This window comes from Lucilia sericata, unplaced genomic scaffold, assembly GCF_015586225.1.
Source record: "Lucilia sericata isolate MDLA Ls3-8-SP2 unplaced genomic scaffold, ASM1558622v1 Contig000148F_arrow, whole genome shotgun sequence".
Taxonomy (NCBI): Eukaryota; Metazoa; Arthropoda; class Insecta; order Diptera; family Calliphoridae; genus Lucilia; species Lucilia sericata.
In genome coordinates, this window is record NW_023994180.1 from 83,583 (window position 1) to 111,047 (window position 27,465).

At 29.5% G+C, this 27,465-nt stretch overlaps 1 long non-coding RNA gene across 1 annotated transcript in view; it reads right to left on the minus strand.

The window, feature by feature from the left end:
- LOC119601198 overlaps positions 1–27,255 on the minus strand; it is a 42,620-nt gene extending 15,365 nt beyond the window's left edge. Inside the window, exons 1-2 of the long non-coding RNA XR_005231194.1 lie at positions 27,082–27,255; positions 26,596–26,782 (exon numbers count right to left, since the gene is read on the minus strand). This is a non-coding gene — a long non-coding RNA (uncharacterized LOC119601198). The remainder of the gene's footprint in view (positions 1–26,595; positions 26,783–27,081) is intronic.
- Positions 27,256–27,465: the final 210 nt, after the last annotated feature.

Consider the following 27,465-nt stretch of genomic DNA (forward strand, 5'->3'; position numbering starts at 1 on the left):
TAATTTACCATCAAAAATCGATTTTTTGAGTGAAAACATAAAAGTCCATTTTCTGGCTAAACTAGAGGCGCTAGGTCAAAAAGAAAGAAAATCTGTGATCACTTTAATTTCCCATCAAAAATCGATTTTTTAAGTGAAAACATAAAAGTCCATTTTGTGGCTAACCTAGAAGCGCTAGGGCAAAAAGAAAGAAAATCTGTGATCACTATAATTTACGATCAAAAATCGATTTTTTGAGTGAAAACATAAAAGTCCATTTCCTGGCTAAACTAGAGGCGCTAGCGCAAAATGAAATAAAATCTGCGATCACTATCAGTTACAATCAAAAATCGATTTTTTAAGTGAAAACACAAAAGTCCATTTTCTGGCCAAACTAGAAGCGCTAGGGCAAAAAGAAAGAAAATCTGTGATCACTAGCATTTACCATCAAAAATCGACTTTTTGAGTGAAAACATAGAAGTCCATTTTCTGGCTAACCTAGAAGCGCTAGTGCAAAAAGAAAGAAAATCTGTGATCACTATAATTTCCATCAAAAATCGATTTTTTGAGTGAAAACATAAAAGTCCATTTTCTGGCTAAACTAGAAGCGCTGGGCAAAATTAAATAAAATCTGTGATCACTATAATTTCCATCAAAAATCGATTTTTTAAGTGAAAACATAAAAGTCCATTTTGTGGCTAACCTAGAAGCGCTTGTGCAAAAAGAAAGAAAATCTGTGATCACTATAATTTACCATCAAAAACCGATTTTTTGAGTGAAAACATAAAAGTCCATTTCCTGGCTAAACTAGAGGCGCTAGCGCAAAATGAAATAAAATCTGCGATCACTATCAGTTACAATCAAAAATCGATTTTTTGAGTGAAAACACAAAAGTCCATTTTCTGGCCAAACTAGAAGCGCTAGGGCAAAAAGAAAGAAAATCTGTGATCACTATAATTTCTCATCAAAAATCGATTTTTTAAGTGAAAACATAAAAGTCCATTTTCTGGCTAAACTAGAGACGCTAGGGCAAAAAGAAAGAAAATCTGTGATCACTATAATTTCCCATCAAAAATCGATTTTTTGAGTGAAAACATAAAAGTCCATTTTCTGGCTAAACTAGAAGCGCTAGGGCAAAAAGAAAGAAAATCTGTGATCACTATAATTTACCATCAAAAATCGATTTTTTGAGTGAAAACATAAAAGTCCATTTTCTGGCTAAACTAGAGGCGCTAGGGCAAAAAGAAAGAAAATCTGTGATCACTTTAATTTCCCATCAAAAATCGATTTTTTAAGTGAAAACATAAAAGTCCATTTCGTGGCTAACCTAGAAGCGCTAGGGCAAACAGAAAGAAAATCTGTGATCACTATAATTTCCCATCAAAAATCGATTTTTTAAGTGAAAACCTAAAAGTCCATTTCCTGGCTAAACTAGAGACGCTAGGGCAAAAAGAAAGAAAATCTGTGATCAACTTAATTTCCCATCAAAAATCGATTTTTTGAGTGAAAACATAAAAGCCCATTTTCTGGCTAAACTAGAAGCGCTAGGGCAAAAAGAAAGAAAATCTGTGATCACTTTAATTTCCCATCAAAAATCGATTTTTTAAGTGAAAACATAAAAGTCCATTTTGTGGCTAACCTAGAAGCGCTAGGGCAAAAAGAAAGAAAATCTGTGATCACTATAATTTACCATCAAAAATCGATTTTTTAAGTGAAAACATAAAAGTCCATTTTCTGGCTAAATTAGAAGCGATAGGTCAAAAAGAAAGAAAATCTGTGATCACTATAATTTCACTTTAATTTCCCATCAAAAATCGATTTTTTAAGTGAAAACATAAAAGTCCATTTTGTGGCTAACCTAGAAGCGCTAGGGCAAAAAGAAAGAAAATCTGTGATCACTTTAATTTCCCATCAAAAATCGTTTTTTTGAGTTAAAACATAAAAGTCCATTTTCTGGCTAAACTAGAAGCACTAGGGCAAAAAGAAAGAAAATCTGTGATCACTTTAATTTCCCATCAAAGATCGATTTTTTAAGTGAAAACATAAAAGTCCATTTTGTGGCTAACCTAGAAGCACTAGGGCAAAAAGAAAGAAAATCTGTGAACACTATAATTTACCATCAAAAATCGATTTTTTAAGTGAAAACATAAAAGTCCATTTTCTGGCTAAATTAGAAGCGATAGGCTAAAAAGAAAGAAAATCTGTGATCACTATAATTTCACTTTAATTTCCCATCAAAAATCGATTTTTTGAGTGAAAACATAAAAGTCCATTTTCTGGCTAAACTAGAAGCACTAGTGCAAAAAGAAAGAAAATCTGTGATCACTTTAATTTCCCATCAAAAATCGATTTTTTGAGTTAAAACATAAAAGTCCATTTTCTGGCTAAACTAGAAGCACTAGGGCAAAAAGAAAGAAAATCTGTGATCACTTTAATTTCCCATCAAAGATCGATTTTTTGAGTGAAAACACAAAAGTCCATTTTCTGGCCAAACTAGAAGCGCTAGGGCAAAAAGAAAGAAAATCTGTGATCACTATAATTTACCATCAAAAATCGATTTTTTAAGTGAAAACATAAAAGTCCATTTTCTGGCTAAATTAGAAGCGATAGGCTAAAAAGAAAGAAAATCTGTGATCACTATAATTTCACTTTAATTTCCCATCAAAAATCGATTTTTTGAGTGAAAACATAAAAGTCCATTTTCTGGCTAACCTAGAAGCGCTAGGGCAAAAAGAAAGAAAATCTGTGATCACTATAATTTACCATCAAAAATCGATTTTTTGAGTGAAAACACAAAAGTCCATTTTCTGGCCAAACTAGAAGCGCTAGGGCAAAAAGAAAGAAAATCTGTGATCACTTTAATTTCCCATCAAAAATCGATTTTTTGAGTGAAAACATAAAAGTCCATTTTCTGGCTAACCTAGAAGCGCTAGGGCAAAAAGAAAGAAAATCTGTGATCACTATAATTTACCATCAAAAATCGATTTTTTGAGTGAAAACACAAAAGTCCATTTTCTGGCCAAACTAGAAGCGCTAGGGCAAAAAGAAAGAAAATCTGTGATCAATATCATTTACCATCAAAAATCGATTTTTTGAGTGAAAATATAAAAGTCCATTTTCTGGCTAAACTAGAAGCGCTAGGGCAAAAAGAAGGAAAATCTGTGATCACTATCATTTGCCATCAAAAATTGATTTTTTGAGTGAAAACACAAAAGTCCATTTTCTGGCTAGACTAGAGGCGCTAGTGCAAAAAGAAAGAAAATCTGTAATCACTATAATTTACCATCAAAAATCGATTTTTTGAGTGAAAACACAAAAGTCCATTTTCTGGCTAAACTAGAAGCGCTAGAGCAAAAAGAAAGAAAATCTATGATCACTATCATTTACCATCAAAAATCGATTTTTTGAGTGAAAACATAAAAGTCCATTTTCTGGCTAAACTAGAGGAGCTGGGGCAAAAAGAAAGCAAATCTGTGATCACTTTAACTTCCCATCAAAAATCGATTTTTTAAGTGAAAACATAAAGGTCCATTTTCTGGCTAAACTAGAGGCGCTAGGACAAAAAGAAAGAAAATCTGTGATCACTATCATTTACCATCAAAAATCGATTTTTTGAGTGAAAACATAAAAGTCCATTTTCTGGCTAAACTAGAGGCGCTAGTGCAAAAAGAAAGAAAATCTGTGATCACTATAATTTACCATCAAAAACCGATTTTTTAAGTGAAAACATAAAAGTCCATTTCCTGGCTAAACTAGAAGCGCTAGGGCAAAAGGAAAGAAAATCTGTGATCACTTTAATATCCCATCAAAAATCGATTTTTTGAATGAAGACATAAAAGTCCATTTTCTGGCTAAACTAGAAGCGCTATGGCAAAAAGAAAAAAAATCTGTGATCACTATAATTTACCATCAAAAATCGATTTTTTGAGTGAAAACATAAAAGTCCATTTTCTGGCTAAACTAGAAGCGCTTGTGCAAAAAGAAAGAAAATCTGTGATCACTATCATTTACCATCAAAAATCGATTTTTTGAGTGAAAACATAAAAGTCCATTTCCTGGCTAAACTAGAAGCTCTAGGGCAAAAGGAAAGAAAATCTGTGATCACTTTAATATCCCATCAAAAATCGATTTTTTGAATGAAAACATAAAAGTCCATTTTCTGGCTAAACTAGAAGCGCTATGGCAAAAAGAAAGAAAATCTGTGATCACTATAATTTACCATCAAAAATCGATTTTTTGAGTGAAAACATAAAAGTCCATTTTCAGGCTAAACTAGAAGCGCTAGTGCAAAAAGAAAGAAAATCTGTGATCACTATCATTTACCATCAAAAATCGATTTTTTGAGTGAAAACATAAAGGTCCATTTTCTGACTAAACTAGAGGCGCTAGGTCGAAAAGAAAAAAAATCTGTGATCACTATTATTTACCATAAAAAATAAATTTTTTGAGTGAAAACATAAAAGTCCATTTTCTGGCTAAACTAGAGGCGCTTGAGCAAAAAGAAAATCTGTGATCAATTTAATTTCCCAACAAATATAGTGAAAACATAAAAGTCTAATTTCTGGCTAAACTAGAGGCACAGTATACAAGAAATAGGAAATAGAAATTAAGCTTTAATATTATATTCATTAGTGATAAAAGTTAGAGTTTAATAATACATAGGTCTCAGAAAATTTCGAAGTTAAGTGGGTTATTTTACTTTGAAATATTAACTTCAAAAGACTATATATATGAATATTTTTCAAAAATTTTAAAAGTTTACCCAAGTTTTAGAAAATTAAGGTAGTAAAAGGAAATGGACAGTTGATCGTCTATCAATTCTAAGTAATTACACTTCAATTCTAACTACACAATGGGCATTAAATGTCGTACAAAATACATGCATTACGTACAGACGTGTAAAACTCCTGTAGTTTTGTATTCGCATACAAGTGTATTTACACGAATTTCTTTCACATATTTATATCTGTCAAGTTATGTCAAACATGCTAGTCAGTTCTAGAGTAGCTTCCGGTGTTTTTATGCCAAACGAACACATGTCAACATGTACAAATGTATTAATGTTTTTAGGTATGTAAGTGTACAGATCTACTGTCGTATAAAGATTTCTACGTTTACTTCGTATAAAATGCTGGTGTTCAGTTTTCAATTTTTTACTCCATTCATTTTTAATTTCTTACCAGTGCTCACAAAGTCCCTAGAACTGCTTAAAATAACTGGTTTGTATAGAAAAAAGAAAAATGATGTAAAATGTTATGTATGAATGTGTTCCTATCTAATGTACTATTTAGATTCTAAAAGGATTTATAGCAAATTAAAAGTAATTTAATATGTTAAAGTATTAAATATGTATTTTCTAATTTGTATTACATTATTTATATTGATCAGTTAGTTGCAGAAGAGGATAGGATCAATAAGGCACATCGGTGCAATATGTAGGAGAACTATAGGCTGGAAGTGGGGACTTAGTCCCACTATGACAAATTGGCTTTATAAAAGTGTAATTAGACCAATCATAGCTTATGCTTCAATAATCTGATGGACTGCTTTGGACAAAAAGTATAATATCAAACTACTACAGGGAATTCAGCGTACATGCTGCTTGGTATAAGTGGTACCATGTGTAATACTTCAACCAAGGCTCTAGGAACATTGGAGCAAATACCTGTATGAAACCGTTGTTACACGGATGGCTCTAAATTGGGCGACAAAGTGGGCCTGGGGTTCTATGTTGAAGACCCAGAAATAGAAATATACCAGCGTTTACCTAATCACAACACTAGCTTCCAGGCAGAAGTCCGAGCAATAACGGAATGTGTAAATTGGATTATAATAAATATGGCGCCCACAGGGCTTAATATATTTACCGATATCTAAGAGCGTATTGGATTTTAAGAAAGCTTTAACTGAATATTCTTCCAGAGGTAAAGCTTACATCATATGGGTACCAGGTCACTCGGGAGTATTCGGCAACAAAAGGGCGAATGAAATAGCTTTAAGGGGAGGGAACTCGAGGTAGTTAACCTTAGACGCAACAAAAGCTGAATTAAACATATGGGTGAGAGAATAACAGAAGGCCTCTTGAAATAATGAACGCCTCTAGAAATAATGAAACGGTGGGTAGAACCACAAAGATCCTATGGGATGACCTTGACGAGAGCAAGACGAGAAATCTCTTCAAAATGAGCAAGTCTGATGTAAGTATGATGGTACGTATTCTGAGTGGACACACAAGATTACGAGCACATCTATACAAAATTGGCCTTGCGGCTTCAGACAAATGTGGAGCATGTGGAGACTCTGGATCACTTTCTTTGCCATTGTCAGGCATTCGGCGAAGTTAAATCCAATTATCTTGAAAGTGATGTTATTCCAGAAATAACATTCCTGACTAACACTGATTAGAAAATTCTTAGGAATTTCGTCCTGAGTTTCTGAACATTGTAAAATAATACATTCAGTGAACATTTTTTTTCTCATAAAAGGAGCGCACAACAGTCCCGATAGTGGCTTACGTGTATTTCTTCGGATTTGATTGGAGGAGGTTGATAATACATCCTCCTAACCTAACTTAACCTTTAAAAATATTGTAAGTGATCACAGATTTGAATTACTTTCTCAATTGGATATAAACGCACTGAAATGAAGAAATTCTCGAAAACTAAAATTTCCTCTTACCCTGTAATATTTATCTATTAAGCTATTTAGTAACAAAACATAAATAAACCAAGAAACAGGTGTGAAATCATAAAGTTGTCATAACGCTAAATGTTCTCCCTCTAAAATAAAAATGTATTGTCCGCTGGTGCCATTGTATGTTTACATTAATCATTTTTGTTATCTTTGCACAGAAGGAAGTTATCATCATTTACTTTGTTGCCCTTTATGTAAAATGTCATAACGCTTAACGATAATATGACCATATTTCATTTGACCTTCAGTTATTGTACCACCTTGATGATGATACATTCGTGTTGGGTATTTAAGATAAAGTGAAATGATGTTAAAACTGAAACTATGTGACTTTTTTTAATGCCAATGATATTAATATATATCGGACAACATAAATTTCAAATAATTTACTAAAAATTTTACTTCCATTGTTTATTACGAAAGTTTATCATTTATTAGTGTCAGATACATAAAATATTTTAGTTTATCACATTTATTTATAATCTTTCACTTTTACTAACATCTGGGAAATACTTTGTTGTCACAGTTTGCCGTCAATTGTCTTTAAATCCATCATAAATAAATATATTTGATTTCAATTCCTGTAGTTTTTGTTTGATTGATTGTTTTATAATACTGATGTGATTTTATATTCAATAAAATTTTTTTGTTTTTTCTAAATCAGATAACAAAATTTAATTCTCTTAAATATATTTAATACAATTGCATTGCTATGATATACTACATAGTGAAATATGTATTCTGTTGTGTTTATATTTTTCTAACATTTTACTATGTATTGGTAATGCTGTTGTAGTTGATGTGTAAAGACAATTTTAATTAACTTGATTGATTTTTTAACTTTTGATTGAGAAAACTATACATTATTTCTGCTTTTATTGTGCTCTATTATTATTTGGTGTAAGTCTATCATAGTCTATCATATTCTGTTGAAATTCCTATTTGAGTTGATGTTGTGTATGTTTTAACTGATTCTAGAGCACTTTTTATAACTTTTCTCTTTTTAAATCCTACATGGTTTTTACGAGTTTATATCTAGTTTATATCTTTTTGCTGTTTTTCTGGGAAATTGTTTGGAATTTAAAACAAAACATAACAAATGCATTTCCCTGGAATTGTGGAAATATGTTTGATAATAGTTTCCTTTCGGTATTGTCTCTGATTTATATTAAAAAAGCAGAGAGAAAAATATGACCTATTTTTCTTTTTAAAAAACAGAACATTTTAATTAGCGATTCCATGCTTGAACCTAATAAAGGAAATTAGGGTTTTTAATGGAAAAAGGAAGTGTTCAGAGATAAGCGCTAATGAAGTGTAAATTATATAATAAATTAAGTAACGATTTCGTTAATTAATCGTACGTCTTTTGAAGCTTGCTAAACCAATTTGAACAAAAATGCATATCATATTACGTATACGAAATGTTTAATTAATTATTGCTCATACGTACTGAAAATCCACGCTTACAACGCATACATATGAAAATTATGTTGTTGTAAGTTTTTGAAGTAAAATTCTTCTATTAAAGTAACAACATTAAACAAATTCCTTATATTTTTTTCAACATGTTCAATAAATACCCTTTAGATAGTTCGAAAAATTTGCTAAACCTTTCAAAAAATTATAAAAAATACCCTTTTTTTAATACACAGTCCAAAAAGTCCCGATTTTTCAATTATGCTTGTAGTAAATAAGTGATATTAAGTAAAATTCGAAATAGCCAGAGATTTAAAAAGCAGCTATATCAAATTTCCATATACATTACATTTAATCCTCTTAAACTATCACTTTAATTAATTGTCCATCTATATGTATAATATAAATCCTTTAGTAGACAATGTAATCCTTAATTGTACAATTATTTAACATGTTCTGTTCTTATAAAAACATACAATTATTTCACTTCAGTAAAGATTTAAATTTCAATTTTATTTTATTTTTACAACTACTACAACTTTAGCATTGTACATGAACTTTTTGTTTATGAGAGTTCTTTTATGTGTTTTGTATGGCAAAATATATTTTTGTTGTTATTAATTTTAATCCTTGTTGACTATTTTTTTTTTTTTATTTTTTTCGTAAAAGCTTAAAACTTGCCAAAATAAATTGTTTTTTAACGATAAAACTTTTGTTCTTTTGGTTTTAGATTGTTGAAAACAAATTTAAAGGAAAGTCGATGTAATTGTTTTTGTCTAGAATTTTTTTTTATAATTAAATAGGTTGGTCAAAATATTTAAATGTTTTGATGTAATACTCTATACAATTATTTAAATATAACAAGTAATTTAATGGCAGAATAATTTTGTATATTTTTATTCGCACTTAAAACTAGGTTTCAAAGCTTGTCCGAAGTCCCATTATCTTGTTCTGGTGATGAAATTAACAACTACGCAACTTGTAGGGATGCGCTTTCTTTTTTATTTCACACTTCTGAAGACTGCTTGTACAGATTTCGTTTTTGACGTCATTGACAATTAACGAACATTCTATAAATGTTCTAAAATAACAAAAATATCATACAATCCTCCGTTTATTTTCAATTAAGTGAAGTGTTAAATTATAACTGGACTGAAATGCAATTTATTTCATGACGAATTCACTGCATTCTATAATTATCATTGAGCTAAACCACTGAGAAGCAATAGTAAACAGAAAATACCAACGTAATTGCAGTCGATATAACAGTAATTACAAATCAGTGGTATATATATGTTGGGCCAGTTAATAACAACTACAAGTTAAAACACCCACACAATCTAACAAACTTTACTAAACCCATTGAACTCAAACCAACTGAGGTGGTACTCCGCGTGGGTTCAGGCTGTCAAAAAATATTGTCACTAAAGTATGTTAGTTAGTTAGTAATTAGTTAGTTAGTAGTTAGTTAGGTAGTTAGTTAGTTAGTTAGTTAGTTAGTTAGTTAGTTAGTTATTAGTTAGTTAGTAGTTAGTAGTTAGTTAGTTAGTTAGTTAGTAGTTAGTTAGTTAGCTTAGTTAGTTTAGTTAGTTAGTTAGTTAGTTAGTTAGTTAGTTAGTTAGTTAGTTAGTTAGTTAGTTAGTAGTTAGTTAGTTAGTTAGTTAGTTAGTAGTTAGTTAGTAGTTAGTTAGTTAGTTAGTTAGTAGTTAGTTAGTTATGTAGTTAGTTAGTTGTAGTTAGTAGTTAGTAGTTCGTTAGTTAGTTAGTTAGTTAGTTAGTTAGTTAGTTAGTTAGTTAGTAGTTAGTTAATTAGTTAGTTAGTTAGTTAGTTAGTTAGTAGTAGTTAGTTAGTAGTTAGTTAGTTAGTTAGTTAGTTAGTTAGTAGTTAGTTAGTTAGTTAGTTAGTTAGTTAGTTAGTTAGTTAGTTAGTTAGTTAGTTAGTTAGTTAGTTAGTTAGTTAGTTAGTTTAGTTAGTTTAGTTAGTTAGTTAGTTAGTTAGTTAGTTAGTTAGTTAGTTAGTTTAGTTAGTTAGTTAGTTAGTTAGTTAGTTAGTTAGTTAGTTAGTTAGTAGTTAGTTAGTTAGTTAGTAGTTAGTAGTTAGTTAGTTAGTTAGTTAGTTAGTTTAGTTAGTTAGTTAGTTAGTTAGTTAGTTAGTTAGTTAGTTAGTAGTTAGTTAGTTAGTTAGTTAGGAGTAGTTAGTAGTTAGTTAGTAGTTAGTTAGTTAGAGTTAGTTAGTTAGTTAGTTAGTTAGTTAGTTAGTTAGTTAGTTAGTTAGTTAGTTAGTAGTTAGTTAGTTAGTTAGTTAGTTAGTTAGTTAGTTAGTTAGTTAGTTAGTTAGTTAGTTAGTTAGTTAGTTAGTTAGTTAGTTAGTTAGTTAGTTAGTTAGTTAGTTAGTTAGTTAGTTAGTTAGTTAGTTAGTAGTTAGTAGTTAGTTAGTTAGTTAGTTAGTTAGTTAGTTAGTTAGTTAGTTAGTTAGTTAGTTAGTTAGTTAGTTAGTTAGTTAGTAGTTAGTTAGTTAGTTAGTTAGTTAGTTAGTAGTTTAGTTAGTTAGTTAGTTAGTTAGTTAGTTAGTTAGTTAGTTAGTTAGTTAGTTAGTTAGTTAGTTAGTTAGTTAGTTAGTTAGTTAGTTAGTTAGTTAGTTAGTTAGTTAGTTAGTTAGTTAGTTAGTTAGTTAGTTAGTTAGTTAGTTAGTTAGTTAGTTAGTTAGTTAGTTAGTTAGTTAGTTAGTTAGTTTAGTTAGTTAGTTAGTTAGTTAGTTAGTTAGTTAGTTAGTTAGTTAGTTAGTTAGTTAGTTAGTTAGTTAGTTAGTTAGTTAGTTAGTTAGTTAGTTAGTTAGTTAGTTAGTTAGTAGTTAGTTAGTTAGTTAGTTAGTTAGTTAGTTAGTTAGTTAGTTAGTTAGTTAGTTAGTAGTTAGTAGTTAGTTAGTTAGTTAGTAGTTAGTTAGTTAGTTAGTTAGTTAGTTAGTTAGTTAGTTAGTTAGTTAGTTAGTTAGTTAGTTAGTAGTTAGTTAGTTAGTTAGTTAGTTAGTTAGTTAGTCGTTAGTTAGTTAGTTAGTTAGTTAGTTAGTTAGTTAGTTAGTTAGTTAGTTAGTTAGTTAGTTAGTTAGTTAGTTAGTTAGTTAGTTAGTTAGTTAGTTAGTTAGTTAGTTAGTTAGTTAGTTAGTTAGTTAGTTAGTTAGTTAGTTAGTTAGTTAGTTAGTTAGTTAGTTAGTTAGTTAGTTAGTTAGTTAGTTAGTAGTTAGTTAGTTAGTTAGTTAGTTAGTTAGTTAGTTAGTTAGTTAGTTAGTTAGTTAGTTAGTTAGTTAGTTAGTTAGTTAGTTAGTTAGTAGTTAGTAGTTAGTTAGTTAGTTAGTTAGTTAGTTAGTTAGTTAGTTAGTTAGTTAGTTAGTTAGTTAGTTAGTTAGTTAGTTAGTTAGTTAGTTAGTTAGTAGTTAGTTAGTTAGTTAGTTAGTTAGTTAGTTAGTTAGTTAGTTAGTTAGTTAGTTAGTTTAGAAGAGAGTAACTAAAAGTTTCGAAACGTTTGCTTTCTTAAAGATATGCACAAGTACATACATATGTATTTTTGGAAAATCTTTAACAACATCAGAAGTTTTTGTTTAAAGTTGCGTGACTTTGAAAGTTGATTTTTACACAGAATTCGAATAAATTTCGTTATGTATCGGAACACATTTCTAAATAAATCATATAGTTGATTTCTTTTAAATCCTTTTTTTTTTTTTGAAATTTTTTAAATTTTAATTGGTAAAAAGAAAGATAAACTTTGTGCAATTACTCGTGATTCTTGTGTTGATTTTGCTATTGAAAACTATTACATAAAATGAAACTGAAAGATTAATTTACTTTGAAGTGATAGAAAGAGAATGTTAGAATATAAAATAAAAAGTTATGAAAATTAAAGGAAGTGGTTGGGAAATTGAAAATATTGGAAATTTTTTTTTTAAATTATTGTTTTACAATATCCTAAAATATTATTAAGTTTAAGTGATATTGTGAAACAGGCAGTAAGTCTTTGTTGAAGTTTAAAGAAATATAGGATTTTTGTTTGTTTGGAAATACGATAAACAAACAAACAAACAGCATCAACTAAAAATATTTGTGCAAAAATTTCAGCTTTCTACCCCTTTTCGTTTAGACTCTATCTCAACAGACAGAGAGACAGACAGACATACAGACGAACGGACGGACATGGGTAGACCGTCTTAAAATCTAATAAGAACCCATAATATATTTACTTTTGTAGGTATTAGACAAATATTTCTATGTGTTACTTTCCATATTCTTTTATGGTAAATATAACAAAAATTAAAAAAAACAAGTTAGAGTGCTATATTCGGCTATGCCGAATCTTAAATACCCTCCACCAGCAAGCTACTTTTTATTGAAACCCACCTAACTATCTAATTTTTAGAAATGGCCCTTATATGGGAGTTGTGACCAAATATGGACCGATCCAGAAAAAATTGTATACCTATGTATGAGATGTGCGTTCAAGTAATTTTCAGAAATGGTCCTTATATCTGAGTTGTGACCAATTATGCACCGATCAGGAAACAATTTCGTATAATGCAGAAAAAGATCAAGTATAATTTTACTCCAATAGGTGCGTTTAGGTGATTTTAGGAAGTGGACTTTATATAGGAGCTATGAGCAATTAAGGGCCTATCCGGAAAAAATTTCGTAGAGTGATTTATGTAAAGACAAAACATATAAGTGTCGAATTTTCTCAAGATAACTTTATTTGACAATGAAATATGTGCGTTTAAGTGATTCTCAGAAGTGGACCTTATATGGGAGCTATGACCAATAATGGACCGACCCGAGAAAAAAGTGGTAAAGTGATTTGTATGTACACAAAACATATTCAAGTCAAATTTTATTCCTATATCTTAAGAATTCAATGAAATATATGCGTGTACGTGATTTTCGGAAGTGGACCTTATATGGGAACTATGACCAATTATGGGACTATTCGGGAAAAATTTTGCAGAGTGATTCATGTTTAGGCAAAACATATTTGTGTCGAATTTTATCAAGATGGCCTTATTTGTTAATGAAATATGTGCTTTTAAGTGATTTTCGTAAGTGGGCCTTATATGGGAGTTATGACCAATAATGGACCGATCCGTAAAAAATTTTGTAAAATGATTTGTACGTACACAAAACGTATTCAAGTCGAATTTTATCCCGATAGCTTTAGAATTCAATGAAATATATGCGTTTAAGTGATTTTCGGAAGTGGACCTTATATGGGAGCTATGACCAATTATGGGCCTATCCAGAAAAAATTTCGTAGAGTGATTCATGTTTAGGCAAAACATATTTGTGTCGAATTTTATCAAGATAGCTTTACTTGACATTGAAATATGAGCTTTTAAGTGATTTTCGGAAGTGGGCCTTATATGGGATCTATGACCAATAATGGACCGATCCGTAAAAAAATTTGTATAAAGATTTGTATGTATACAAAACAGATTTGTGTCGAATTTTATACCGATAGCTTTATAATTCAATGAAATGTATGCGTTTAAGTTGATTTTCGGAAGTCGACCTTATATGGGAGCTATGACCAATTATGGGCCTATCCGGAAAAAATTTCGTATAGTGATTTATATTTAGACTAAACATATTTGTGTCGAATTTTATCAAAATAGCTTTATTTGGCAATGAAATATGAGATTTTAAATGATTTTCGGAAGTGGGCCTTATATGGGAGCTATGACCAATAATGGACCGATCCGCAAAAAATTCGGTAGAATGATTTGTATGTACATAAAACATATCCAGCCCGAATTTTATCACAATAGCTTTATTCATCAATGAAATATGTGCGTTTAGGTGATTTTCACAAGTGGACCTTATATGGGAGCTATGACCCATTGTGGACCGACTGAGATCTACGTTAGTAATATGATTTCTGTTCATATTATATTTGTATGTACAAAATTTGGTGTTGATACCGATATATTTGATTGAATTATTAACGATAAACTAATTTCCGGGAATATATACCTTTGTATGGGGTCTATGGGAAATATTGGATCGATTGTAAAGATTTTGAACATAATTGATTACTGCCCTAAAAAAATAAAGTGTGACAAAATTCATCGCAATATCTTTGGTAGTTTCTGAGAAAACTTCAAAAGAATTAGGAAAAAAACTTAATTTTTTTCGAGGTAGTCTGAAATTTTTACTCATAACTTTTTACGTTGTGAACCGATTTTGCTGATTTTCAATACCAAACTGCTTAGGACAACAATGGATATTTATTGGTAAATTTAGTTTATTTCTTTTGCTTAGTTTTAACGTGAGCGTGTTTTAGGCAGACAGACAGACAGACGGACAGACGGACATAGCTAAATCGACTCAGAATTTCATAAGGACCCAGAATATATATACTTTGTTGGGTCTTAGATGAATATTTCTTGGTGTTACACACGGAACGACAAACTTATATATACCCTCTATCACCACTGATGGTGGTGGAGGGTATAAAAAACACATTGATAATGCGTTCTAGATACATTTAATGGTCCAATAGTTGGTTTGTTCAAAATGTGTTGAAATTTTTGTTATTTGCTAAAAATGAACCCTAAATAATTGTTGACTTTTTAGAAATTTACACTCAATTTTTATTTTCAATTGTTGTTGTTATTTTTTTTTATTATAGCACAATTTGTATGACAATATTTGCATTGTTGTTTTTTTTTTTACTTTTGCCTGTTATAGGTTTCATTTAAAGTTTGTTTGAATATGGTTGTAAAGTATTGTTATAAATTCAAATACTGTTATTGTAGTTGCTGCTGTTGTTGTATTTGTTTTGTTAGTCAAATGAATTGTAATTAATTTCCTGAATTTCCATGGTCCACAAATTTGTTGTTGAAAACCACAAAGTCATTGTCAAAAATATTGTTATTTTTTTTTTTTAAGGAATAAAAAGATTTCCCAATTAACAAGTAGATTGTGATTACAATCAAGTAAGAATTTAAATAAAAAAGAAATGCTTTATAAAAAGTAAAAACTGAAATTATGATTTCATAACATTTTTAGTCTTTACGAAAATATCACTCTGTTAATTATTTTATCTTATTTTAAATATGTAATTCCTGCTTTATTGCAAAATATTTATTGGGTTATGTTTTTATTTTTAATCCCATAATTCATTTTGTTCCTAATTGTTTCAAGATAACATGAGCATTGTGACAAGTTTTCAGTAAACATAGAAATTAATCTACATAAATATTTTTTAATTTATAATATTTTGTCATTTGCAATGATAATTTCATGGAAAAAAATACAATGTTTGCTTATACAGGAAGCTTTAAATAACTGTTATTTATGTAATTGTTTTACATAAATGTTTTTGGAATATTAAATTTATTTGAATTTTAAAATATATATTATATATCCTTTCATATAATACTTTATACTTTATATTAATTCAAATCACTGCAACTCTCAAAAACATATTTACTCAACGTCTTTTCACAACATTCCTCCACAAATTTCAAATATTTGAAAACACTCTTTCACCACTACAAAAGTAGAGTATAAAGTGACAAAAAAACTTTTACATTAAAAATTTTGTATTGCTCCAATTACTTTACTGTCTTATAGAGTCAAGTAGTGTTTCTTAACTTTTCCTTCCTTCAACAGATAATAAAGTGTAAAGAAATGTTTGGTATGTAAGTACAAATTTTTAACGAAAAAATTTGTATTAAAAATCACGTGTCGTATATAATTTGATTCACTACACTTCACTGACAAAGGAGAAAGTAAAGAAGATACAAACATTTTTAGAATGTTTCTTTATATTAAGAAACTGTAAAGCAAAGTAAATTTTGTATTCACAAGAAATTTCTTTAGAAATGTAAACATTTTTTTTTTTTCAAATTTAATTTAAACTTTACAAAATGTCCTCAATCAAAATAATTTGACTTAATAAAATTTTTCGCAATAAATAAATCTGGTAAAGAAGGGGGAAAATATGTTTATGTAAGAATTTATTTACACTTTCTACTTGATAAAATCATAACAACAAAATATATTTAAAATATTTGTTTATATTTTCAATTTAACAGATTTACACAGATCTTATGCTCCGCCTGTATCTAGAAACAATTCAACAGCAGGCTATGTTAATTAATATTAATTAATAGTTTAATTTAAATATTTTATTCAAAATAGGCGTTGTTATGTAAAATCTATTAAAATGTTTGTAACTTATCTTTAAACGTAAATATATTTTTATAATAATATTAAATTTACGTAATATGATCTAAATATTCAATATAATATTCCGAGAAAATTGTAGGTGATAAAGATATCGAAATCGATACAAGATTCGGTTTCACCTAAAAATACATGAAATCGAGTTAGATTAGTTTTTCCAAACCATCATTTCGGCTTGCGTTATTATCCGTTCCATCGTACGTATGATGAATATCGAATACCTTAGAATAGATAAATATTAAGTATACGCAACGATGCACAGTGTCAGATTTTGCAAATTAAGGGGGACAAAAGTCAAAAAATTTTTGATAATTTTTTGCATTTGTTTGAATTCAATATGAGAGACAATTGTCCAAATAGTAAAGCCATTGATGCTTCCTAGTGTAGATCTATCAAGTTTTTAAAATTGATGTGTTTGTAACATGTATTGGCGTAATAGGAACAAGCACAAAAGTTGCAAAAAGTACCAAAAATACAAATATTTTCCCGTTTTTACCCTTGTGTTTTAAAATTTTCTAAAGATTAATATTTAATTGATATTATTTTAAGTAATTTTTCACTCACATTTAAAATCTTGCCCTTTTTAACACCCAGTCGCTTAAGTACTTTACTATTACATATATTTAAAAGTTTTTAGAGTTAAAACACAAATATTTCCACGTTAGAATGAAAACATTATATAAGAAAGTACTAATTTTACCCGTTTTCGCCCCTTTTTGCGCCTTTCTGATCCTAGATAAAAAAGTGATATAGACTATTGACGTTTTCATAGCATTATGTTTAATAATTTTAAAATTCAGAGTTTAGTCCCCCTAAAATTGCAAAATCTGACACTGTGCGATGCTTCAATTGATTAGTAATTCTTAATAATTACCACAGTTGCCTTTTGTTAGACTTTTTGAGGTTAAATTTATGCCTTTTATTTAAATTAAATTTTGCCTCAATGTTTTATGTTTTAGTTTCTAGCCTTTTTTCCATTTTCTTATTTAACCCCAAAAAGGTTAAGTTTTAGATTTTTTACACCATTAGGGTTTATTACGAAAAATGTTTAGATTTGATATTTTAAACTGAAGATGAAATACTTCTATTTAAATTCGGAATTAAGTTCTTTATTCGGAATTAATTTCAATACCCTTTTTTGGAAAATTACCAATTTTAAAACTTTTAACTGATTTTAACAGATTCTTTGAGAATTGGCCATTCTGGATTTAGTGCCATCATGCGGGCGATTATAATTAAACCCTAAAACACTGTAGCGGGGAGGGTATTATATGTTTGTGCTGTGTGATTGTGATTTAGCTATGTCCGTCTATCTGTCCGTCCATCTGTGTGTCCTTGTGCGCACTCTACAGATAGCAATTTTCAAGATTATTTGATGAAATTTGACACATACTCTTCTTTTGACCCATTTATTTGAAAATGGTTAAAATGGGTCCATTATTAATCTCAGCCCCCATACAACCGTTACCCCGAATAGGGCTTTTGAGCTCATAAATATGTTAAATGTTCATGCATCTCTTAAAAAATTGGCGAAACTTAGTTTTATATAAGCCTAAAAAATACAACTGATTTTTGTAATGGTCAGGTCCCATTTGACCTTAGCCCCCATATAATGTCCCCTTCAGAAAATGACTTGATGGTAAAAATTCACTTATAAACAGTAATATCACGCTGTAATTCTGCATAAATAACTTTAATGTAGACGTAAATCTCTCTACCAAAACTTATAAAGATGGACCCAAATTAAATCCCTGCCTCCTTATAACCCTTCTTTTAGAAAGTACTTTCTTGTCAACAAATTGTTAAAATATTTCAGAATTTAGTGCTTTATAATTAAAAAAAAAATCCACATTTTTAGCATAATCACTGGTGTAGGGTATCATATGGTAGGTCATACTCGTTTTTACATGTTTTAATGCAGATTTTAAAGTATGAAAAGCTTAGCATTTTCTAAACTCATTTTTAAATCTGAATAAAACTAATGTTAAGCATTCACTTAAATTCATATTAAAATAGAATGTTAGTTAAAACAAAATTGAAAAAGAATGCAGTTTAAATAAACATTACATGTTCCAAAGTGGTAATAAGGGGTAACATTTTCCAGCAATTATGATAAAAACAACAGATTTTAAAATAGAATAAAAAAGGAGCTACAAAAAATAAAAGAAAACTAAAAGTAAAAACTAAAAATATTAATATAAAACTCAACGACGTCATTTGTAGTTTTAGTTGTTACAATTCTACTACTAAAAGTACAAAATGTGTTTCAGGGTTCTTAAGTACCAGTACAATTTTCTGTAGTAGTAGAGGGTATGATAGTATTTTTAAAACAGTTTGTTTGTGTTTCGTTAAACAACTTAAATATTCTAAAATTATTTAAATTGTTATATGAGCAATTATTTACTCATTTATGCATCATTATTCCTACTTAAAAATAAATTAATTATTCGCTAATTTCTACAACAATTAACTAAACATAATGCTTTTAAAACGTTTTAATATTTAATGCAAAATGAAATTTTTTTTTTTAATGGTTAATAACTAGTCGACCTCGCACTTTTCCTACTTACGTTTAGTATAAGCTCAACATAATATGACGCATATTTTAGCACATTTTTACTATAATCCTCTTAAGTATGAAAAAGTATAAAAAAACACAAAGTAGTTTTAGTTATGAAAACCTCAACACTCAGCATTTTGCTTTAGTTTACCACAATTTTTCTAGATTTTTAAAATGTTTTTCTTTTATAAAAAAAATGTGAACATTTTTATTTTTAAGTAAAACAGTAGTAGTTGAGTAAAATATGACTTACACAATGTTGTCAGAATACCTAAGATTCCTGACATAATTCATACTTTCACTAAAAAAAAAGAGTTTGAGTTGGTTATTGTGGTAACTGCAACAGTCTACTTAAAAATTGAAATTTTATTTTTACAAGATAACGAGGCCAATAGTCTTTTACTCATACAACAGACATTGTATTTCTAATTGTTTATTTGCAAACTTTTTGTAAAAAGAAGAAACAACAATAAATGAAACAAGTAATAATTTATAGTCGGCCATGGTCGGTCATTTGATACTCTACACCAGTGAGTTATGCTATAAATCTGGATTTTTTCTGAAATATTTTAAAACATTTTTGACTAAAAAGTGATTTCTTGCAAGAGGAGTTATACGTGGTCAAGGGTAAATATGGGTCAATCCTTATAAATTTTGGTGAAATAATTGAGGATTTCAAACACTTCCACTAGGCTTTGTCCCTGAATCAAGAGAAATGAGCCAAATTTCATCAAATTATCTTGAAAAATTCATCAAACTATATTGTAGCGTGAAAACTAGCATTTCATGGACACACAGACAGACAGACGGACAGACAGACAGACAGACAGACAGACAGATAGATAGACAGACATACAGACAGACAGACATACAGACAGACAGACACACAGACAGACAAACACACAGACAGACAGACAGACAGACGGACGGATAGACAGACGGACAGACAGATAGTGCTTAATCGTTTCAGAAAGTGATTCTGAGCCGATTGGTATATATTAAGGTAGGTTTAGGACCTACCTCAATGGGTGTTACTACCATCAGCACAAAGGCTGTAGGTGTAGGGTATACAAAACAAAAGTAAAGTAGAAAAAAGTTTGTAGAACAACAACAACAACAAGATACTTAAAAGATACTTGTACTAAAAAGTTAAAAAGCCATTTAGTACCACACGTGTAAGATACGACTATAACTGGAGGGGATTTTCACTGAGAAAAACGACAATAAGAGTAAATGGTAACCATTTCAAATAAATAATTTCTATACAGTCAAGAAGATAAAAAGAACAAAAAACACAAAATTAAGTTAAATAAAATTATAATACAAATGTCCAATTGTAAAACAAGCCTCATAAATTTTGATTCCTTAAAATTTAGGCAACTAAGCTTATGCTTAAAAAGATAAAAAAACAATAAAATGAATGGTTATATAATGAAATTTCATGGCTACCATAGCATCTTAATTGTAATTTGTTCAATTTTGTAAATTTTAATTTTGTATTATAGCATCCAGGATGAGACCACATTGATGTTGATTTATTTTTTAATATAAATTTTTACAATGTCTTTTCATGACATTTGTGGTTTTCTTTTATCTAAACATTGACAAGTTCTTTTATTTGAATTTTTGTCTTAAAATTTGTGGACTATTTCCATAACGAATGACATGTGTAGGAACTGCAAAATATACATGAATACATGTGTACATTAGGGTGTCCCGTGGACTACTTTTTTGTAGGAATTGTTTTTATTACTAGGTGATAAAGACCAAAAAAAGACCCCTGCCTCCTAGTTTTGCCCAAATTCATGCATTTTATATGGACCTCCAAAGGTTTGGGGACCTCGGAGTCATTTTTGCAAACAAAAATTATAATCTTGCAAAAAAGAACTACATCTCATTTAAAGTGAAATGTTTTATATTGTGAAATTACACTGCATTTATTAACGACACCTGTACGTATACATGTTAATTATTTATAGATATTAAAAATATTAAGTATACGCCTAATTTAGATAATCACTTGAAAGTAAAATAAAAGCGTTTTTTACTTTTCTCGTATTCCGTACATTAATACGCATCGATTGAGAGGTATTCTTACATAAGATTCTAAAAAAAACTATTCCTCAGGACACCCTAATATACATACATGTATGTATGTATGTATGTCTCTTTGGGTATAAAAAGTAATAAAATTTAAGGTTGAAGCGAGCGAATAGTATTAAATACTTATGTAATTTTTCATTTAGAAAATTCCGGGTTTTGTAACCCATGAATTTCCAACATGTTTAACATTTGCTAGTAAGATTAATAACTAAGCTTCAATTTTTAGTGGTTACAAATCTAATAACCTAGTTTTCTTCTTCCTCTTGGAAAATGTAATACTCACATCCAATTACAAGCCACCAACAGCACACGTAAATATAAAGTCATTACGTTTTCTACATACAAAATCGTTTGAACCACAAATACATAGAATGCCATACATATGAATGTAGTTACTTGTACATGTTGCAATATCAATGTAAATGTTGATTGCAATTTGCAACAAATGATCATATCTTAAATTATAATCAAATATTCTAACATTCGTAGAAGAAATTCGATATTCAGGAGTTGTTGTTGTAATGTTGTCAATGCAATTTGTACACCTGTTTGCGCTTAAAAGTTTTTGCAATATAGTTATTCGTATTTGTGAAATACAAGTTGATGAAAATTTCATTTGTACATGTTGTTTGGTTGGAATAAATTGTGACCAAATATGAAAAAACCATCATTAGAAATCTTTAGAAAATTCTTCGCAACATATAGACATACGGGTATACAGATAGAGGAACAGGGGAAGTATTGGTATCAGGATTATGATATGGAACTTAAATGGCTTATGGAAAAGCATTGTACTTTAAATTTTAAAACAATATTCTTAATTTGAAGATACTATTTGAATTATGGTATCTGAACATCTGATCAAAAGTACTTAATTTTTAATTGATAAATTTTTTTTTAGTTGCAGCAGCAAATGGGTTATAGAGAGAAACAAGTTAAACAAAAAGAAAGAAAACTTGAAAACATGCCAATTTCCTATAAAGTTCTATAAAGTTTATATGTGTGTAGTGAATCTGTGAACATTTTCGTACAAGATTGCCAACAATACTGAGGTCATACTAGGAATTAAAATTGCAGTTACCACCAATTAATAGTGTAGTTATACCCTACACCCCTATAGTGGGAAGGGTATTATGCGTTTGTGCTGATGTTTGTAACGCATTAAAATATTAGTACTATACCCACCTTAAAGTATACCGATCGACTCAGAATCGCTTTCTGAGTCGATTTAACGATGTCTGTCCCATCGTCCGACCGTGGGTGTGTCCATGTGAACGTTGTTATCAAAGTACAGGTCGCAATTTTCAAGATAATTTGATGAAATTTGGAGTTTCGACCCAAGGACGAAGCCTATTGAAAATGGTTAAAATCGGTCCATTATTTCACCTAGCCCCCATACAACTGAACCTCCCGAAAAGGGCTTTTGAGCTCATAATTATGTATAATATAAATGTATCTCGATGAAAGTTCGCACAACTAAGTTTTATACAAGCCTTGATGACCTTGCCGAATTTCGAAATGATCGGACTTTATTTGACTCTTATTAAGGTGGTCCAAAAATTGCTTTCGCCAACAATAAAAGTTTAGTTCTTTGTATTATTTGTAAAATTTTTTGTCCTGACGTCATAAAATATAAAAGTTTATTAAAAGCAGTTAAATCATTTGGGTAATTAGTCACCTAACAAATCTGCAAAATGCCGACTGGGAATAAGCATTTTTATGTAAACTAATACTAAGAAAATTGCTACATATATACATATGTAAAATTGTACATATGTATATATGTAGCAATTTCAATGTTGTTTAACATTAATATTTGTGTAGCTAACTAACAAACAGAGTAAAAGTTAAAACATAGCGTCCATTTACTACAAGACTAGCATAACTCCGATGTTTATGTTTAAAATCCGATAATTTTTTTAAAGTTATTTCAGAAATAATAAAATATAAAACAATTAAAGTCGTTTTTCTCTAAACCGCTTTTTTTTGAATTATGACAGTATTGTAATAAATGAGTGATTAGTTAGACACTGTGTGTATTGACGTTAGACACAAAGCGCCACTGTAATACAATTTGGCAGCAAAGGAAGCGAGGAGTTTGCAATGAAATGAAGAAAACTGAGTCAAACGTACACGATGCATATAAACACATATATAGTATTTATATATGTATGTATGTGTATGTTTGTAGAAGAATATGGTAGTACTCAATTATACTCATAAGAGTCCTTTTGACACTTTTATTCTGTTTATTACTTTATACATACATACGTATGTATGTACGTATACGTATGTAGTTAGATATATTCATTTGATTTTATACTTATGTAATAAATGTAATATCTAAAGGTCTTGGCATAAATGTTATGTTATTTTCATAATAACCCTCAGGATTGTTTAGTTTTTCTTTTCGACAGATTCTATGTTACATGTAGTTGTATGGTATATTAAACCATATTGGTATTAATAGAGATATATTCATACAATTGTTGATTTCTTATCTGAAAAGGTCAATATTTTATTGGTTTTATGACAAGTATCTTATGAGAAACATATAATATAATAAATTACACTATACAACAAAATCAATTTTTTTCCAAAATTACAAGGTCCGACCAATAAATTTTGATAGAGGAGACAAAAACAAAAGACACGTGTATCGGCGTTTTGAAAGTTTACATCTGAATTTCATTTGAGCGAGTGTTAAAGTTCTCCAACTCTGGTACATTCTTATTGTTAATCGGCATAAGCAATCATGAGACCCTTCCATTTTAGGTATATGTAAAATATTACGGAAAACATTTTGTAGAATATTTTAACCCTCTAACTCCTCAAGGTATAGGATTTTTTGTCCTGCTTTTAAATAAAGAGCAAAAACACTATTAAAACCGGGATTTAAGGGATTAAATTTTCCGCAAAAATATTCTCCCTGAAATTTTACTATAAGTCCCTGAATAGACAAATATGGAAAATGCAACCAGAAAGTCAGAAATATGACAACAAAAGAGAGCTTAGGGTTAATTTCGCATTTATTAAGAATTTTATTTTAAAGTACCCCAAAAATTTAGCATGAAAAAAATTTCGAAAATTTTGATACTTGAGGAGTTAACATTTTCTACAAAAATGTTCTCCGTAATGTTTTACATTATCCCAGCAAAAATTTTCATTACCTAGTAATCTAGAAAGAAATAATGGAATCACGTGGAAACTAATTACTTTTGGGGTGAATAACTAATTATTTTTGTTCGACGAGGTTCAAATAATATGTACCTACCTTAAACAAATTAATAAATGGTTACTAATTTGATTACAAAAACTTTGCGAAATAAATAGTTACAAATAAACCTACAAATATGTTATGTGATAGCTAGTTATTTTGGGCCGACTTTGTATGTAGAAAACAAAAAATAAAAAAATTCCTCGGCCGGGATTTGAACTCAGGCATTCTGTTGTTTTCTATGTTTCTCACTCCAGCCTCTTACTCGATGCTCCATTAACATGTTGCTTTTTATAATTTTGAGAACGGCTTTTTACAAAAATATATAAATGAATGTCATTTTGAAAAAATAAACAGTATCCAGCAGGGCTCGAACCACGAACCCCTGTTTGTTAAATGAACGACCTAGACAATTGAGCCATAACAAATCCAAATTGTTTTGTTCTTTACCAGTAATAACCTATTCAGCTAAATGAAATAATGTGGATGATAATGAACACTCATTACCAAGTAATGTATGAAATAACTACTGGCTATTACCAAAAACTTCAGATTTTTTGCTGGGATATTGCTGAACACATTTTATACCTAAAATGGAAGGGTCTTATTGTTACTTATGCCGATTAACAATAAGAATGTGCCAGAGTTGGGAAACTTTAACTCCCCTCAAACGAAACACGTGTCTTTTGTTTTTGTCATATTTTTTTGTTTTATTTTTATACCCTACACCACTTTAGTGGGGAGGGTATATTGGATTTGTGCTGATGTTTGTAACATACAAAAATATTCGTCCTAGACCCACCTTAAAGTATACCAATCGGCTTAGAATCGTTTTCTGAGTCGATTAAGCTATGTCCGTCCGTCCGTCTGGCTGGCTGGCTGGCTGGCTGGCTGTCCATGTAAACCTTGTGCGCAAGGTACAGGTCGCAATTTTCAAGATAATTGGATGAAATTTGGCACGCACGTTTTATTTGACCCAAGCCCCCATAGAACAGAACCCCCGAAAAGGGCTTCTGAGCTCATAATTATGTTAAATATACAGATATATCGATAAAATACGGCACAACTAAGTTTTATAGAAGTCTTGGTGACCCTGCCAAATTTCATAAAGATCGGGCCCCATTTGACCCTAGCTCCCATACAAAGTCCTCTTCAGAAAATTACTTGAATGTCCCAAATTAACTTATAAACACAAATATCGCGATGAAATTCAGCACAATAAAATATTACGTAAATATAAATATATTCACAAAATTTTATCGGGCTTGGTCCATATTTGCCCCTAGTCCCCATATAAAGCCTCTTTCAGAAAATTAGTTTTTCATCCATAAATTGCTTAAATGTATCGGAACAATGGAATATTGAAGATAAATGCTTTATTATGAAAAATAAATCACATATAATATTCATAAATGGTGTAGGGTATCATATGGTCAGCCACGCCCGACTATACTTTCTTACTTGTTTTTTTTTTTGTGTTGTACAGTGTTATTTAACATATTACATGTGTATTTTGAATACATAAATATTTAATAATCTAATTAAATTATGATATACATACATATTTGATTTTGTCGGTATTATTAAAGTAAATATAAATTGAAATTCAAACTAAAACATTTACTGTATTTGTTTTACCACTGATAAAGCATTCAAATCATTCATGTTGAAAATAATGACTCAAAATTTGTCACACAAATTTTTTGAAGACTGAAAACGCCAACCTGTATGTACCATAAACTTGTCTTTTTCTGCCACCATATTAATTTTGTTAATTTTCTTAAAAGCTAAAAAAAATTTATATTAAACATTGTTTTAATCAACTTTTGTCACCCTGTTATGCTTATAACTTAATAGGATTAAAGGTTAGAAAACGTTTGTAGAACATCTTTATGAATAGAACAATTTTCATTCAAAAGTAAAAAACTTTGCATAATTCAAAAATTTTAAATAATTTCATTAAAATTCTCAGTAACTGCAAGATTTTCATAAATCTACTTTTTATATATATAACGTTTTTAAGACATTCATGTGGCTAGGTTTGGTTTTCGATGTATGTATAAGTCGGAAAAATACGCGTAGGCCGGTGCGGGCATGTTGATCCTTTAATGGAAGATGTTGGTGGAAATATATATATAGCTATTAATGAAATGAATTATGATCCAATATGACAGAAGCTTAGTTTCCGTTACGTAGTCAGATTTTTTCAATCAGAACACTTAAGGGACATAATATGTATATTATGTTTGGGATCTAGACACTGTTTCTCTCGCCCATGTTTTAAATTCTATCCTCGTTGTGTCGAACGGTTTTGTATTCGTCAATTGAACTTAATTTCCCTTTATAGCAGATCATTCGCTATTTCATTACAGGCAATCCCAAAGTGGAATGGTACTCACATGATGCAGAGTTTTCGAAGAATTCGGTTATGGCTTTATTAAAGTCCACTACGACCTTAAGTAAATTGTATTCGCTAATATCGCCATTCTAGCTTTCGAAAAAGTCTTTCATACAGTTTTACATATTCTCAAAAAATCTGTATTATTTTGAGAGTGATTTCTTGTTTTAAAGGTCAAAATTAAAACACTTGTTTTATTGTTAATATTGAATCAAATTCCATACAAGATTATTACATTTTTGAAATAAATTGTATTAAGTACATGCTTATGTATAACATACAAGTACATACATTGCATGTACTTGTATGCACAAAAAACTGGAAATTATTTTAAACTTTTTAAAACGACAAAATCATTAATGGTATAAATTAATTTTTTAAAAAACTTTTTATTAAATTATTTCATTTTTGTTTTTTTTTTTTCGTATAATTTTTTGTCTGTGGTTTAAAATATTGTTTTAGTAATTAATTGTTGTTATTTTTTTACACTTAAAAATTATTTGTATTATTAATTTTTGTTGTTTTATATATGAGGTTGAGATTATGCTTCTTAAACAAGTTTTTTGGGGTTCAGTAACATTTCAGTTGTTTTCATTCACGTATTTTTTAAAATTTTTTTATTATTATCACAATTTTACGTACTACGTCCAAGCCGGCTGGATCGAAATTTACTACTGACCTTACTACAAAACAATGAGGCTATGTGGTACTTAGAAAAAATATAATAAATAAAACAGACAACACAGAATTAACATATAAATTGAGAGATATTAAACTTTCTCTTCTGTAAAAGAAACGTCATTTTTGGGGTGTAGCGCCAAAAAATATGCAACAAAAAACAAAGTAAAAATGCTAAACTCTCAAACATCCT